The sequence below is a fragment of the Podarcis tiliguerta genome, assembly GCF_965153285.1.
Source record: "Podarcis tiliguerta genome assembly, chromosome: 3".
In the NCBI taxonomy this organism is placed as follows: Eukaryota; Metazoa; Chordata; class Lepidosauria; order Squamata; family Lacertidae; genus Podarcis; species Podarcis tiliguerta.
Window position 1 is genome coordinate 116,025,171 of NC_139536.1, and position 18,391 is coordinate 116,043,561.

Consider the following 18,391-nt stretch of genomic DNA (forward strand, 5'->3'; position numbering starts at 1 on the left):
AGTGACCATACCCCTTCATTAGGAAAATTGTAATCATTATTTATCAAAATTGTATACTGCCCTTCATCCGCAGATCTCAGGGTGGTTCACAAAAAATAAAAATAATAAAACGCAAAGCACACCATAAAAACAAGAATAAGAACCACAAACCCCTAAGCCTCCCCCTCCCACATCTTTCTCTTTATCGGAGACCCTGGAGAGCTGCTGCCAGCCCGTGTCAGCAATACTGAGTTGGATGAACTAATCCTCCCATGTGGTGTAAGGCAGCTGAACTTTGCCACATGCAATATTAACAGATGCAATACAGGTGTATCAAACCTTATAGGAATTGCTCACCATTCATCTCCTGCTGAGGCCCTTAGGCTTTTTAATTGGCTTCTTAAGCAAAGCTAGGGCCAGACTTGCATTCACAACTGCCTTGTATCCAGGCGCAGAGCTCCATTGGCACAATGGGACTTCTGTTTCCTCTGCTTGTCTTACCTCTCCTTTGTAAGGGGCAGGAAGGGGATAGAGTAGGAAGCAGAGAGAAATAACAAAATGCGGCCAAGGCAGCTCCTGCTTCGCTGTGTGTTTGCCTGTGATCCTCTCCAGCTTTCTGCCTGCTTCCAGGGGAGCTTTAAAACTCTTAATAGCCCACATTGCTACTCCTTCTCTGCTAAGTCAGACCGTAATTTTATACAGCATGTAGCACTACTCGTTTTAAAATGATGACAGTAAAGAGAATAACCAGAACTGTTCCCAATTATTATGCACCGAAACAAACACTTGATCTGAAGTCCTTTGTTCACTTTTTGCTCGTTTTATTTATTCAACAATGCCTAATAAAAGACATTTCAGCATCAAAACCCTTAATTATACCTGAAGATCAGGTGCATGAAAAGTTCCAAATGGCATCAGATCTCCCTAAAAAGAAGAAAATGCTTGCGCTAGAAGCTTGAGCAACTACAATGCACAAGGGAACAAAACTGAGCAAATAGAGGATGGGATGTGAGTATATTTCAAGAGGATCTCATGATCCTCATAAGCTCAGGCAAAACAAATGAAAATTCCTAGGTTATTTAAAAAAAGATTTGCAGGATTACCTCCAGATTTATCGGTCTTTTGTTCTAATGAATGGGAAAACTATCAGAGAAAGCCAGAAGGATGTTTAAGCAATTGTTTATCTCAGGCTTTTTGCACTTGATGATGCTGACATTGCCTCATGACCAAAACTGTTCCCAGTCATTGATCAGCAAAACAAACACTTGATTTGAAGTCCTTTATTTCACTTTTTGTTCGTTTTATTTATTTCACAATGGCTGCTACAGGACACTGTAGAACTACAAACACTTTAGGTGATTCACTCAGATGCTTTGGGATTGTGCAAATTAGCTGGGTGCATTTGCATCTGGTTTTTTTCTCAGTTCTGAAACCAGGGGGAAAGGTATTGCTGTTTTTAGACAGATTCCCTATAAAACTCTTTATGGAAAGGGAACAGGGTATTTGACTGACTGACTGCTCCTACATCAGCCTTCCCACTCCTGGGGATGACGCTTGGAGGCCCTACAGGGAATATGTATTCATTAGTAAATAAAGATCGATTAATAATAAATTATGAGTGATTTATTTTGTGTGTTAACTTGTTTGTTAAGCACCATGAATATTTTTTTAGCTGAAAAACAGGAGATGTGTGTTTGTGTATAATGAAATAAATTGAAAATAAAGAGAGTAGCTGAGTTGGTAGAGCATGAGGCATCAGTACTCCCTGTGATGCAAATAGGGAAACTTACATGCCACTTGAAGAAACAACAGACAGCCAACCCCTCAGAACACCATGTGCCATAAGTCCATTTGTGTTTGATGCTATCTTTCTGGCTGTTCTGCAGGGCAAGCTCATGGTGGTCATGCTGACATTTAATAGCTATAACATCATCAAAATGCTGCAGTCAGCCTCATGCAGAAGATATCCAGCAGATACCTAAAAGTGCTTTAAGTCACACTGACTGTTTAGCATTTGCATGGCTCACATTGGGAACGTTGAGCCAAAACACATGATAACATCAGAGTGCTGTATGAGTGGGACAATGGTTGCTTTGTTTAATGTTCTTTCATATTAAGCAGTCCCTGAACATTGCAAATGTATATATCAGGGACTCAGCTATATTAGTTTTAAAAAATTGTTGTTGTAATGTGTTATAACACTGTGACACCAGATGGCACAGTAGAGCTGAAATTAGAACTCTGAAATTTACCATTGTGGGCTTTAAAACTGTTTTTTCAGAACATTTTCAGAGTGTTTTTTATAGCTGTGTAGATGCAGCCCAGGTCTAGGCTAGGGCCTTTCTCCACGATGTGCTAATTGTTTAAATGCAAGATTCTAGGTAAAGGTAAAGGTACCCCTGACCGTTAGGTCCAGTCGCGGATGACTCTGGGGGAGCTGGCGTACAGCTTCCGGGTCATGTGGCTAGTATGACTAAGCCGCTTCTGGTGAACCAGAGCAGCGCATGGAAATACCGTTTAACTTCCCACCAGAGTGGTACCTATTTATCTACTTGCACTTTGACGTGCTTTCGAACTGCTAGGTTGGCAGGAGCAGGGACCGAGCAACGGGAGCTCACCCCGTCGCGGGGATTCGAACTGCCGACCTTCCGATCAGCAAGCCCTGGGCTCTGTGGTTTAGACCACAGCGCCACCCATGTCCCTATGCAAGATTCTAGTCTAATGTTCATGTTTAAAGTGCAATTCCTTCACAATGCAATGAACATCAACACACCCATCTTAATTTACACATACAAATGGATATATGGCATGAAAATCTTTGAACAAGTAACGAAACGAAGTTGGCACTTAAAATGTAGCAACACCAGACAGAGGTAGCCGAAAGCCATCGTGAGTAGAAGCCAATTACAGCCTTGTCCTCTCTGAATTTGTCTGATGCCCTTTTAAAGCTGCCTCGGTTGGGAGCTGTCACATCTTGTGGGAGTGGATTCCAACTGTGCGCTGATTCTCTGGAATATCCCTCCAGCCTGACTTGGGCAAACATTACGCACTGGAAGAGAGGGAGACAGAACTTATTGTTGTTCTTGTGAATGTATGTGACTTATGCAAAAAAATAAGGCACATTTTCCTGGGTAATTCCTTTTTTTAAATAATAGTTTTTATTAAAGGTTTCCTTGGTTTACAAAAGTATGTGCATTGTCTCTTTTTTTTGCAGGTTGCGTTTTCTACAGATCAGTTACATTTGTTCTGAGACATTAGTGTTGTGTGCAGTATATAGGCAATTCCAAAGAAAGGCTCTTGTAGAGTGTGCTTATATCTCCTGAAGAGCTATAGCTTTTCGTTTAGGCAAATGAAGAGCCTCCCTACAGAATCTACATCAATTCCCAAATAAATAAGCTCAGTGTAAGCACCCTTTGACTTTTTGTACACAACTGAAACAAGGGAGCAAGCAAACAGTGCCCCCTCTCCTTCTCTATATAATCAATATGGCATGTAAAGAAGGGGGTTCTAAGGCCAAAAGGTGGGGACAAACTTCTGAATGTAGAAGGAAAAGCAGAAAGATCCCCCCCACACACACACAGACCCTACCTCCAGCCAAACTAATTGTATGCCTAGGATGCAAAATATAGCCAAGTAGCTAAGGAGAAGCAGTGTGCCAACAGATGAACAAACTGTCTTTAGAACAAGCAGTCATAGGGGCATAAGTGAATATACCTCTATCGTTTGAAGCTCTGCACTATATCATCACAAACATAGATAGGTCCAGTAAGCCAGGTTTGTGGCCCCCAGGGATGAGCAGGCAAAAGGAAACAGAGGTTTCACAACCTGTCCAATTATTGCTTTGATTGATCTCAATGGGGAACTCTCACACCACACAACCAGGCACTGTTGCCATTTGTCACCAGAAGACTAATGGCTACTTTCCCCTTCGTGTAGATCACCCCCCAAAAAGCCCTCCAAATGAGTAAAAATATTCCCCCTTCCTGGAAAATAATAGCCCATCCCATTATTGAAAGAGGCTGCTATTTCCCCATGTATGCTCACTGAAATCTCCTCCACCAGTAATGCTCTCCCTCTCTCATGACTGTTAACCAGGCATTCGTTGATGTGGTTTGGGGAAAAGGCTAAAGCTGGATGTGGTTAGTCTGGATAAAAGAAGAGTGTTTACTCCCACTTCAGATGACCTGAACCAACAGATTCAAGCTACAAGAAAGGAAGGAGAACTTTCTGGTGGTGAGAGCTGTTCAGCAGTGGAACGGACTTCCTTGGAAGATGGTAGAGACTCTCCAAGATCAGAAGGCCACCTGTCATGGATGCTTTAGTTGACATTCCTGCCCTGCAGGGGGTTGGACTAAGTGTCCCTCTGGGTCCCTTCCAACTCTACAACTCTATGATTCTATGACACTGATTACTCTGACCAGCCTGTATGTTCATCTGGATGGAGAACTGTGGGCTTAAATGGATGCTGCCCGCATTGTTCTTCTCCACTCCTAACCAGCAGATGTAGCTGTGCACACAGAACACTTTCCAAAGGAATTAAAATAATGTCAAGCACCTGTTCAGTAAGGGGGTCACTAAGGGGACTGAATTTAGTCCTCTTACCTCCTCCTATTTTCAACAAAGTAGCCTGTAGGCACTGGAAGGCTACAAAAACAATTAGTGACTGAAAAACAGGTTTTACAGTTTATTAATGAGGAGCTGGATAGAATGAAAGATGAAGCATGCAACCTACAAACCAAACTAGTGATGACCGAAGCTAATGAAGGAACAAACAAATTATTGATCGAATAGGAGACCACTTAGAACAAATGGGAAATAGTAGAAAAGACTGCATTAAGATTAAAAGGATAACTGAAAAAGCAGAAGGAGATAATGTAGTTTCTTATCGTGTTGACTTAATTGTTTCCATAGCAGGAGTACATTTGGCTAATAAAATTATTGCTGCAGCTTACTATTTAAATTCAAAAATAGTGCTTACAAGCTAGATAGAGATAGTCAAGATATATTTCAGAGCATTAACTCAAGAGACATGTTTTTAAGAGTCATCCAACATCTTAATGATATTAAAATTGATGGTAATGTGATCAACTTCCTAGCAGACATTTCCTGTTACTCTGAGCGAAATCAAACTGAGGTTAAAGCATTAAATGATTCACATATTCCATATATCCAATGAAGTACTATCACTAATTTTTCAAATATCCCAAAATTATATTTAATTGACTTAAGCACGGAAAATTAGTTGCAAACTGATGGAAATGACAGTGTTGGAGGGAGTCTGAGTTTCAGTAGGCTTGACCTGGGAAGCAGAAGAGAATAAAAATATATTAAAGAAATAATGTTAAAGAAAAATCTGTTATCGCTGATATTTTTTCCCCTAATATATTGTTAGGAAAAAAATATGAGTGAAATGAAATGTTTGAGTCTTAGGGTGCAAGCCAATTTAGTGCAAGCAGGCATTCCCTGAAATGGGATTTCTCTTTCGACTCCCCCCACCCTTCAACCTTCTGTGCCCTGCAATCTACTCCAGAACAGATTTTGGAGGCATCTGAGCAGCTGGAGGGGAGAGAAAAGAAACTGGAACTACTATTGTAGAAAGGAGGCTCCATTGTGCAAATGGGCAGACCCTGGATGCCGGTCATCATGTCAAAGGACTTAACCCTTCAGTTAAAAGAATGCAGGTTATGCAGTTCTTGAAAAAAGGGAAAAGGCAATAAAATATGTCTGCAGACACTCACATGAAAGAGGTGCAACAGGACCTTAGCTAGTGCAAATCTATGTTTCTTGTGTGACAGCTAAGACCAGAGGTGTGCTAATATATGTTAAAACTTCGATTCATTTCTAGTTTTTAGCAAGTGTAAGAGATAATGAGGGACACTGTATTATGAATAAAATAGGTGCTGGGTATTTTGTTGTTGTTTTTTTGTTGTTTTTTTATTAAAGATTTTCTTGATTTACAAAATTGTGTGCAATGTCTCTCTCTCTCTCATATTTTTCCCCCCATGTAACATTTTTACAGATCAGTTTCATTTGTTGAGACATTAGGAAGAAAAGAGGGAAAGAGGTGGAGGGGGCTGCTAGGTATTTTGTTTATTTATTTTCTAAAATTTAAGTTCCTTTTAATTGTAAAAAGAAAAAAAACTCATAGTAGATAAGATGCTGGTCACATTATGCACCAGATTCAAAATAAAGTGTCTTTTCCCATTTATTTCATTTCCCTCCAACCTCACTATTTACAGTGTTCTTCTTATAATAAATATAAATATGTAACTGAAACCAAGCTTATGGGGAATGTCCATGGTTGGGAAGGAAGATGGTGGGGAGAGGTGGCCCATTTTGGGTGACAGGTCAAGTGCCAAGGCCCATGACACCCCACACCACTGGGCAAAGATTGGGGTGGCCTGTCACAGTGGCGTCAGGGTGGGGTCTGTGTTTCCGAGTGGAAAAGGCCTGTGAGCAATGTGTGCCTGAAGTAAAAGGGGGGGGAGAGGAGGGAGAGAGGCAGGGAGGGAGAAACAGCAACACACCTTGAGCAGTTCAAGTTGATACTGGAGCAGCCAAGCCAGTAGCAGAAGGAGCAGATTGAGAAAATGGAGCAGGGGCAGAACTATTGGTCCGGTGAAATGAAGCAACTGCAAGCAGAGTGCATGAGAAGCCTCCTTGGGGAGAAAACTATGATTGCATGTGAGGGGGTGACCCTGTTAGGATATTGATGTCCCGTTCCACCTAAACAGATGTGTGGAGCTGTTGTACGTCACATGTCTGTTTGCATTCCAGCACAGCTTGCTGGGAACTTCCATTTGTGTATTGTTTTGTGCTTATGGGTTTTTGCTTGGACACGAAGGGCAGCAGACACATATTTCCTTTGCCCTGTTGCTGAATAAAATGCCTGTAAATGTGCTTACATATGCCTCTGTCCGCTCTTCCGTTGCAAAGAGTTCTTATCTCTGCTGGCTTGCGTGCTCAGTCTCTAAAGGTTTCTGAGGCTTGAGTCACAGTTTTGATGCTGTTCTGAGAACCGGAGTTCATCCGGCTGCCAGCCAGTGGGCTGGAGCCAGCTGGGGGCCTGCCAATTGCCCCCGTCTCCCAGGACGCATCCCAACAGACCCAAGACCCCAGCTGGAGGTCCAGAGTGTGGAAGAGCAGCTGAGGGGCATAGACAGTGAAGAAATGCAGTCTGTAGCTGAAGGCGAGAGGGAAGATGGCATCTCGGAGAAGGATGAGCTGCCTCGATTTGGGGAACAGGAGGAACTGGAAGTGCATGTGAGCATGCATGAAGAGCAGTGGGTGACTGCTGGATCGGTGCCAGCAGGGGTGCCAGGAAAAGGGAAGCAGATGGCTTCTGCTGAATGCATGATGTGGAGCTAAGTGGGGCCACACTGTGCTGCCTGCCCAGCCATGCAGTGGAGAGCCCAGCTGGCCGATGCCACTCTGCTTTGAGGGGCGCACTCACGGCACCCTGCAAGCCCAGTGCTGCTTTGCGAGGCTCCCTAAAACAGTGCTGGGGGAGCAGGGCGCCATGAGCTGTTGTGGCCTCCAGCTGGAGCAGTGGCATTGGGTGAGATGGCTGGGGGGAGTTGTTGCCCCGGGCGCAGTTGTTGCATGCGCTGTTGCATCCGTCTCACACTGTCCTCCAGCTGGAGGGTGCCTTGAGAAGGACGCAACAGCTCACAGCATCTTGGAACCCCAGCACTGTTTTTGTGGGTCTTGCAAAGTGAATCATAGAATCATAGAGTTGGAAGAGACCACAAGGGCCATCGAGTCCAACCCCCTGCCAAGCAGGAAACACCATCAGAGCACTCCTGACATATGGTTGTCAAGCCTCTGCTTAAAGACCTCCAAAGAAGGAGACTCCACCACACTCCTTGGCAGCAAATTCCACTGTCGAACAGCTCTTACTGTCAGGAAGTTCTTCCTGATGTTTAGGTGGAATCTTCTTTCTTGTAGTTTGGATCCATTGCTCCGTGTCCGCTTCTCTGGAGCAGCAGAAAACAACCTTTCTCCCTCCTCTATGTGACATCCTTTTATATATTTGAACATGGCTATCATATCACCCCTGAACCTCCTCTTCTCCAGGCTAAACATGCCCAGTGGCGCTGGGCTCGCAGGGTGCCATGAATGAGCCCCGCAAAACAGGGTGGCATTAGCCATGTCAGCCACCCAGGCTTCCCACTGCATGTCTGGGCAGCATGGCCCCACTTAGCTCCAGTGGGTGGGGGTCTCTCCAGCAGTGCACCTGCCCCCACAGCGCACCCACCCTAGACACCAGTGGGGGACACTCTGCCACTGGTCAAGAGACAATGGGAGAGACTGCAAGCCTGGGCAGTGTGTCTGGAGGGCCTGGGCCCTTGTCAGCCTCACTTACAGGGGAAGCTGGAGCACCAGCTTGGCTGCAGGAGTTGCCGGAAGGAGGCATACAAAGCGTCACACAACTGCCTTAGGGACTCCACCCTAGATTTCTGTAGGGTTTACTCTTTCGCCATTTATTCTCCCAAAGATATCCCAACAAAGGGAGCAAGTTAATAAGGTCTCTTTATAGGCTATATGTTTAATTATGTTTTTTAAAAAACAAATTAAGCAATAGCCCTGCCCCCCAAACTAATTCAAGACTGGATCTGGGGCAGGTGATTGTCAGGTAGCCCCAAGGCAGGTCTACCTGATTCGGGTGCCCCAGATCAAGGCTGCCGGTCGGATGGAGGGGGCTGCGCACAGTCTTAATAGCAACTACAAAAGTCACAGAATCAGATGGATATAATTATGTGACCAATGATTTGCTGAATGTTCACGATTGACAAATATGAATTACAGCTCAGAATCTGAAGCAACAATTAATCAACACAACTATCACATTTAATGATCCACTGGGAGGAAAAATGTGACTAAAAACTGCTGGCTTCATTGTAGAAATAAAAGCACAGTGAAATGTTCAAAAAAATGATCAAAACTGGTGGTAACTCCTGCAGAGACTCCTTAATGTTCAAAGTGCTGCCTGAGCCAAGAAACCTACCGTGCCTCATGGCAGAGCTGGTCCTGGAGAATGGAGCTTTGTGAGTTCTGTTTGCAGAACACTGTTGGCAAGCACTTAGATAACTTAGAAAACTTTCTATGTTATTACTTTGAAGTATGCTTTTGAATTCTCAAACATACCAGCTTAAGTCAACATTGCAACATAATGAAGCCACTCTGTTCTTTCCTCCTGGAAACAAATAGCCCATCACGTTATTGTCAGAGACTGTTAATGTTGTCCCTTGTACGCTCATTGAAATCTCTTTTCCTATTGTTCATTCACTTGAGGAGAAGTTGATTACGACACATGATCTCTCTTTGTGGTCAACTGTTAGCCAATCATCGACGGATGAGGCAAGGCACCAATGTCTTCATTAGCCTAAGCACATTGCCTACAAAGGCAGGAGTCAATATGTGAAGGTCTATCTGGATGAGGAATTGTGTGTTTCAGTGGGTCCTGCCTCCACACTCCCCTCTCCCATGCAGTAGTGGGAGCTGCAGACACAGTTTTCCAAACAGTAGAAAACTGGGGAAAGGGAGAACAGATAGAATATCCTGAAAAGGACATGGGTAGTGGATGGAATCCTGAATGGCAGTCACCCTAAAATGTTATGCTGCAGGTCCGTTTTGAAAGGATCGCTAATAATTATATTTTTCCCATTATTATTTTTTAAGACAAGCTTTCCACTAGAAATGGATTGTGAGCATGGCATTATAGGCTCCCTGATTTTGAGGCCAGGAATAACCAAACTTTAAGCCCTAAATGCTGACCCAGCCACAGTGTGCATGCGCATACACAGAGGAAAAGCACCAAAAGAGACAAATATTTAAATGATGGAGATTTATAGAAGTCACAAGCCACAGATAAGCCCTGCTTTCTCTGCTTTCCAGCCATGATCCCACTCAATTTGTGCATGTTTGGCTGGTTACCGTGTTGTACAAATCTGCTCCTCAGGTAAGACTTTTGTGAATTTGCCAGTTTGGACGTTCGTAGAAGACTTCTTCCCAGAAGATTGGTTCCTGTTCATTTTGCTAAGCCAATTGTTTGAATCACATCCAAGGACATCTTGTCAGGGAACGAACAACCACCTTTGTACCCAAGGTGCAAGGTTCCTTCAAGTCTGCATTGGCCCAGTGTTGCCATTCACAAGCAGAACCTGTGTATCAGAATACGCCTGTAAAAATCGCCTTAAAACAGGACTGTCATACTGAAGCTCCCAACCCCTAGCAGAGCCAGTGACCTTCCTACCCAGCAAGCAAGGTGGAGAGCTTAAAAGCTCTTTCCACATAGGGTGACTGCTGCTCCTATTCCAGATTGTATTTCTCTTTCTCTGATAAGCACAGGGGGTGGATATTGGAACTTGCCGTTGGGCAGGGGGTTATTTGGGTAAACTTTTAATTCAAATAACAGCTTTCTGTCAGCAAACCTATGTATTAGAGACCAAAGGTTATCCTGTACATCAGGATCCTGAAAGGTTAGTTTAGTACACCCTCTCTGGTCACAATTAGAAAGGTATTTACAAAGTAACCCATTTCCTAAATCCAAGGAATCCCCCTACAGTGGCTTGGATTCATGCTTGCCGTTCAGATTTTTTTTCTCTATCTCTCTCTTTCTCTCTCTCTCTCTCTCTCTGTGTGTGTGTGTGTGTGTGTTTATATTCGAATGTGTAATAAAGAAATGTACATGTTATGGAAGAAACCAATATGGCTTGACGCAGAACTGGTATTGCCCACCTTCATAACTCAGAAGAATTCGGGTTTTCGTTAGGGCAACATTTTTCAGAGCTCACTGAGAGCTGTCCAGGGTACTGATTCCTTCCAGGACTTGACAAGAAACCTGATCTGACCAGGCCCGTCCATTTCCCTCGCAAGTCATAAGTCCCAGCAGAGCATGTCAAGGAGGGGGTCGCTTTCCCGACTCCTCCCTCCAAGATACTAATCAATCACACACAGGCACCGGAAGGGTTACTAGGCTTTATCTGGCGCCAGCTACAGAACATCAAACAGCAAGTCGAATACATGCCATGTTCTCTCCCTCCTCCAGCAGTTTAACTCAAAGATTTACAGAGGCTGGGGAATGCTGGCAACCAGCCAGCCCCATCACATGCTCCCACTTTGGGGACTAACTGAGGGGCCCCACCCAGCAATACTTGCTCACAGGATCACTAATTCGTGACAAGCCAAACTTTACTGGCAAACATTCAGCTGGCCACACTTTCTACGTTATGACTTTAAAAGAGGGCTGAAGAAATGGAAGCTTAAGCGCAAGACATGTACTAGCAATACATGTGAAAAGGGTCTAGGGGTCTTGGTGGACCACAAGCTTAACAAGAGTCAACAGTGTGAGGCGGCAGCAGCAAAAGAAAAGAAAAGCTAATGCTATTTTAGGCTGCATCAACAGAAGCATAACATCCCGATCAAGGAAAGTAATAGTACCACTGTATTCTGCCTTGGTCAGACCACACCTGGAATTCTGTGTCCAATTTTGGGCATCACAATTTAAGAAGGATGTTTACAAGCTGGAACATGTGCAGAGGAGGGCGAACAAAATGATCAAGGGTCTGGAAACCAAGCCTAAGGAGGAGCGGTTGAAGGAGCTGCGTATATTTAGCCTGGAAAAGAGGAGACTGAGAGGAGATAGGATAGCCATCTTCAAATATCACAAGGGCTGTCACATGGAAGAGGGAACAAGCTTATTTTCTCCTGCTCTGGAGGGTAGGATCGGAACCAATGGCTTCAAGGTACAAGAAAGGAGATTCCGATTCAACATTAGGAAGAACTTTCTGGCAGTAAGAGCTGTTCGAAAGTGGAACAGTCTGCCTCGGGAGGTTGTAGACTCCCCTTCCTTGAAGGTTTTTAAGCAGAGGGTGGATGGTCCTATGTCCTGGATGCTCTAGCTGAGATTCCTGCATTGCAGGGGGTTGGACTAGATGATCCTTGGCATCACTTCCAACTCTACAATTCTTATGATCTCCCTACTGCGTGCTAATTAGGCTTTAGGGGATAGCTTGTATTAATGCTAAGGGGAATTTTGTCCCCTAAGCCTAATTGCTGGGGGCGTGGGTGATTTTTAGGGAGGGAAGACTCATCCCCCCCTACATACTGTGATCTACGTACATACCCACTTCAAAGCAACTAGGCTTATGGGGAGACTATTATCTTGGTTTCAAGTCTTTTTTTTTTTAATAAGGTAACCTTCCCTATGGGGGTGATTAGTGAGGTGCATGGCTATTGTTTCTTTCTGCACACATTGCACCCCACCCCCATTCACCCCTTATGACAATTAGCCAGCTTTGGCTGGTGACCCAACTGTACTCCTATCTGGACAGGGATAGCCTCACTACTGTTGTCTATGCTCTGGTAACCTCTAGGTTAGGTTACTGTAATGCATTCTACATAGGGCTGTCTCTGAAGATGGTTCAGAAACTTCAGCTGGTGCAGAATTTGGTGACCAGTCATATTACACCAATCCTGGCCCAACTGCACTGGCTGCCAATCAGTTTCTAGGCCCAATTCAAAGTGCTGGTTTTGACCCATAAAGCCTTAAATGGCCTTAAACAGCTCAGAACCTCAGGACCTCTCTCCATACGAATCTACCTGGACTTTGCAATCATCATCTGAGGCCCGTCTTCTTGTGCCCCCTCCACAAGAGGTCCAGAGGGTGGCAACATGAGAAGGGGTCTTTTCTGCAGTGGCTCCTCCCCCAAGGAGGTTCACCTGGTGCCTTCATTATACACCATTAGGCACCAGGTGAAAATATTCCTCTTCAACCAGACTTTGGCTGATTAACATCCTATATATTTTAATATGTGCGTGTGGGAGGGGGTCAGGGGGAGTGGGATTATTGGTTGGTTTGGTTTTGTTCTTGTTCTTATAATGTATTTTCTCTTTTTATCTTGTATTTTTATGTTGTGAGCTGCCCGGAGATCTACGGATCAAGGGCAGTATATAAATGTAATTAATTAATTAATTAATTGAAATAATAATAATAATAGTAATAGTAATATAGTGGTGGCAGTGTAGAGGGCAGAGAGATCAAGACTGGTGTTAGCTAGGAAGGGAAGGGAGAAAGTGTGTGTGTGTGTGTGTGTGTGTGTGTAAATGAATGCATAGAGGTGAAGGGTGTTTATGGGTGAAAGAATTATGGATAAAAGGGGTGGATCCACATGTCCTGCACACTTTGGGATCTGGTTCCTACCTCACCCCTTACTGGTATGCAACCCACAGCAGAGTAACCCTGAGAAAATCCTCTTTAATTATTTGACATTTAACATGAGGCAATATTGCAACATAATGAATACACTTTGTTCTTTTTTCTATGAGAATATTCACCCTTCCTAGAAAACAAAAGCCCATCACATTATTGACAGAGGCTGTTCTGCTATTGTTCCAGCTGCAAAGTAAGTTTAAGGAGGAACTATTCATTCCAAAGATCTCCTGTTGTGTTCAGATGTTGACCATAACCAGTGATTACTGGTTATGAGTCTAAGGACATTATGCACACAAAAACCAGATTCAGTGCATGTCTGCGTGCGCAGCTGCCTGGGATACTGTGCACAAGTGAGTCCTGCCTGCATGGTTCCCTTCTCCCTTACAGCAGTGATGAGCTGCACAAACAGAACCCTTTCAAAAGGCTATGCTGGAGCGACAATGGGGATATTTTGTCTTCCCCTTCACTCACATTGAATAAAACAACAGAACCCTTCCTGAAGACATATAATCATGCAATTGAGTAATGTCAGCTAAAACGGAAATCCTCTTCTACTAATCCTCTTCTACTACTCTACTACTAATCCTCTTCCACACCTCCTGCTACCGAGACAAATAAGGAAACCAAAATGCTGCTTGAAGGCACAACTGAGAACAAAACCTGTACAGCCTTTCAGGACACTGTGTGCTAGAAGTACATCTCTGTCTAGGCTACAAGCTCAGGTCAACAAGCTTCGCTGGTTAAAGCATCGCCAAAATGCACCAGACAGCTTAACTAAGAACATATCCAGAAGATCTATCTCTAAAGATCTTTTTCATTGTCGTGAGGGCCGATCCAAGGCATCTTGCTGCCTGAAGTGAAGCACAAGATGGCAAACCTTACTTCCATGTACCAAAGCTGGCTAAACTGGCAGCTGAATCTCAGTTCAGCCCTGGCAATGGCACAGCACCCACCACCACACCTTAGTGTGGGGCAGGCAGATCATGTGGCTTGCACAGCTCTGCTGCCTGAAGCAGCCACCTCACTCTGCCTAAAGGTAGGGCTAGGCTGGGCCACCCTGCCATTTGATTGGCTTATGCTGCATTTATGAGCTGGGGCAACCCAGTCAAACAATGAGGTACAAACAATAAAATTATGAAGAGGAGGAGGAGGAAGATGAATACAGCAAATAATAATAATAATAATAATAATAATAATAATAATAATTTATTATTTGTACCCCGCCCATCTGGCTGGGTTTCCCCAGCCACTCTGGGCAGCTTCCAACAAAGATGAAAAATACACTAAAATGTCACATATTAAAAACTTCCCTGAAGATGTCTTCTGAATGTCAGGTTTATAGCTTTGACATTCTGAATGTCAGGTTTATCGCTTTGACATCTGATGGGAGGGCGTTCCACAGGGCGGGCACCACTACCGAGAAGGCCCTCTGCCTGGTTCCCTGTAACTTGGCCTCTCACAGTGAGGGAACCGCCAGAAGGCCCTCGGAGCTGGACCTCAGTGTCAAGGCTTGAACGATGGAGGTGGAGACGCTCCTTCAGATATACTGGACCGAGGCCGTTTATGGCTTTAAAGGTCAGCACCAACACTTTGAATTGTGCTCAGAAACGTACTGGGAGCCAATGTAGGTGTTATATGGTCTGGATTAATTGCAGTTTCCGGGTCACCTTCAAAGGTAGCCCCACGTAGAGCACATTGCAGTAGTCCAAGCGGGAGATAACCAGAGCATGCACCACTCTGGCGAGACAGTCTGCGGGCAGGGAGGGTCTTATATTTGAAAATCTGTATTCATTTAATTTTGTCGCTCAAACGAGCCACCTCAGGTTAAGGCTATTCAGAGAAGAAGAAAATTGAGCAGATGTCTTGAAGTTTTAGAATATGCTTAGCAGTCCATTCCTTAAAAAACTTAGGTGATCTGGCTCAGGTAGATTTATTTCAGAAATAGGTGACAATTGCATTGACTCTGTATTGAAATAAATATAATCTGGATCTCTCCCCTGCAATCCATGCATTGTTTTGTTACACAGGGATTTTTGCAAATGAGCGAAGTTTCATCCTGGAAACCTCTTAATAGCTCTTTTCTGCCAAGCCAGCAAAAGAGAAACCAGGAAAACTGCCTGAATATTTACTATCCCAGGAAGAAAGCCTTTCTGCAGAACCTCTACAGAACCCTCTTTGGTTGTTAGCACTCTTCAGGCAAAGCTCTCAAAATGGTTTACACAGGAATGAAAGAAGAAAACAAATACTAACCAATAAAAATAATTGTGTGGCCGTTGAAGTGCAGACGCACACACAGAATTAACAGATAGCAAGAAAAGAATGGATGGGTTCTTTGTTTTCCTCCCCAAAAAACAAAACAAAAAAGAAAGAAAATGTTTATTTCCCCTCACCTCAGAATAGATATATATATATATTTCATATATTCAAAGAAAGTGACCAAAAAGGAGGCGGCTGGGTTAAAGAGCTTGCCAGATGTGCTGCCTGCAGTGCACCCAGCAACTTCTATAGAACATTTCTGAAAAAAGAAGGGACCCCTTTTCCCCCCCTCACACCTCTTGGTCAGTCTTCTTTCCACCAGTACTACTATTCCAAGAATGTGTTTTCTTTTTATATTTTTTCAAAATGACTTTTTAAAGAGCAGCCACACAAGACTCCACAGTTGTGCCAACCATCTTCCACCTCCCAGAGTGTTTCTGGGCTCCCCTGGTGCCAAATATGGCCTCCTCATTCACATCACAGGAGACCCCTGAGGATGATTCTCCTTCCCTTCCCTTCCTTTGCCTTGGGATACTGTCCAGAGAATTTACAAAATTCAGTCAAAACATGGACATTCCCTAAGGCGTTTTGAGGTTTATGCATATGGCTCAAGAAATGTGCACATTTCCCCCTTCATGGGAGGATTACGTGCACGTTCTCCATGAGGTATAAAGAATGTGCCAATACCTGCTCAATTTACATTCCCCTTTACACACACACACAATTCTAGCCACATTCACGCCATACATTTAAAGCGCTATGGTACCACTTAAAAATTCATGGCTTGCCATGGCCCTCCAAATCCAATACATCTGTATTCTTCAGTTGGCACCAATCTCTTATCCAAGAAAAACAGGCGGCCTTGTAATATAACTTTAAATCATGTAGGCAAATCTCTTTGATGTCAATTAGTAGGGTGTCTTTATCCTTCTTTCTGGAGATGTGCTACTCATTTCCACTGGGAAATCATACAAAAGTAACATTTCCTGAACGATTTCCTGCTTTCCAGTTTGGTTCCTATGGCTCCAATCTAGCCTCAAACCTGGATAAGTATCACGAAGAAGGAGCAAAACTTTGAAGGTGGGTAGACTTTGCTGCAACAAACTTCTGAGCTCTTTCAACAAGACTCTAGCTCAGAGAAATTAACAGAAACCTCAAAGAGGAGACATGTCCTCTGCTGAGCAAAGCACTGTAGCCAAGCAATTAACAAAATCACATTTCTGGTGCCGATAGTAGAAGTCTCCATTATTACCAGAGAAGTTCCAGTTCTGGGTCAGATGGCTGTGCTTATACTTATGGAAATCAAACCACAAAAGAAGTTTTTTGGTTTGCATGCATGATGCTACTCTTTATTCCGAGTGCACCTGGGAGAGGTCTCATGTGTGGCAGGGAGTTCTCTGAACATGATACATGCACAGTGAATGTCATTCAGTGAATAGAGATTAACTTTCTCAAATATAGTGGAATATTACAAGAGGTTCAAAGCAATGTTTCCACCTGTTACTGAAATTGTTTACCCTAAGATGCAGCTTCCTGTTATTTTGCGTTACTGGCAGTCTACGATGATACACGCACAACCTAATTCTTGTGGCTAGAGCCACATGAATCAATAAGTGTCACCCTCACCCTTATCTCATGCCACCAACACTCTCTTCATAGGCATCCTGAAGCCAAGCTTCATTACATACTTAACTTTCTCTAACGTACTTCAACCTTACTATCATGCTAACGTGCAAGGATAGGGAGGTTGGCAAAGAAATTGATATTTTAAAAGTCAGGAGCTTGAGAAGTTCAATGTGACATTGTTGTTGTTTTTTGTATGTAGGGGGATTGTTTTGTGTTTTGTTAAATTTATTACCTGCCTTTCACCAGCAGGTCTGGTGGGGGGCATTTGCAACAATTTAAAATTTAGAAATTAAAAACATGGGCCTCTGGTCCTATTGTGCTACCAAAGTCATGTAGGTCCCATGGCAGTCTTGAGCATGTCTCATAACCATATAAATGAACACAATGAAGGGACTTCGTGTCATTGCAGCAGCTGCACCTTTTTGAACCTCATGTCCCTAAACTGCTGTGAGGAATGTGGAATCCATCATTCGCACTAAAGACAGGCTCAAACACGCCACTAAAGAGGAAGAAAATGCCAGGCACCTTTAAGCCCCTGTAAGAGGCATTTGCCAGTCAATGATTCTCAAATTATCTGGAACAAATCTTTCTTCCGCTTTTTTGCACTGGAGCAAGGCCAAAAGGAAACACTGAATCTGAAATAATTCATAAAGCAGAAGAGTAGATGTTTGTGCCTGTCCTAACCCTTATACGTGACAATCCTAAAGTCACTCGCCAGGTATTAGTCTCCATTGAAAATACTGAAATTTACTTCTAATGAAACGTATATAGGATTGTATCGATAATTGTGCTTTCTCGGGTAAGCATTTAAAAAAAAAAAAATCCACCCCACTGTCACTTAACGTAAAGAAAGATAGCTATGCCAGCTCTAGGAGTGATGTACATTAGGGTGTATCCTGGGAATAATGAGACTTTGGACCCACCAGTTCCAGGCCCTCATCTAGCACATTTGTTTTCAGTCCCACTGCCTGTGGAGAATCTCCAGTGGTTTGGGCATTTTCAGCCATTTCACTAGGGAGACGGCAGCCTGTGGCTCTCTTCCAACAGTCCCTCAACTGCCGTCCCTGAAGGCTTGTTCCCTAAATAGGCATAAACAATTCATAAAACTGGTACTATGTTGTATGAAGTGTTACAAGGATCCAGAAAAAGTGAGAAGCCAGAGCTGATGGATTTGGTTACATGAATCTGAAATACGACGGTTCCATGTGCTTCCAGACTGTAAACAACTGCAAAAGATGATAGGAGGAAATGAAAGAGGGGGGCAATGAGTAATTGAGTCATACAAAATTGCTTTTCAAAAACTGTGAGCCATGG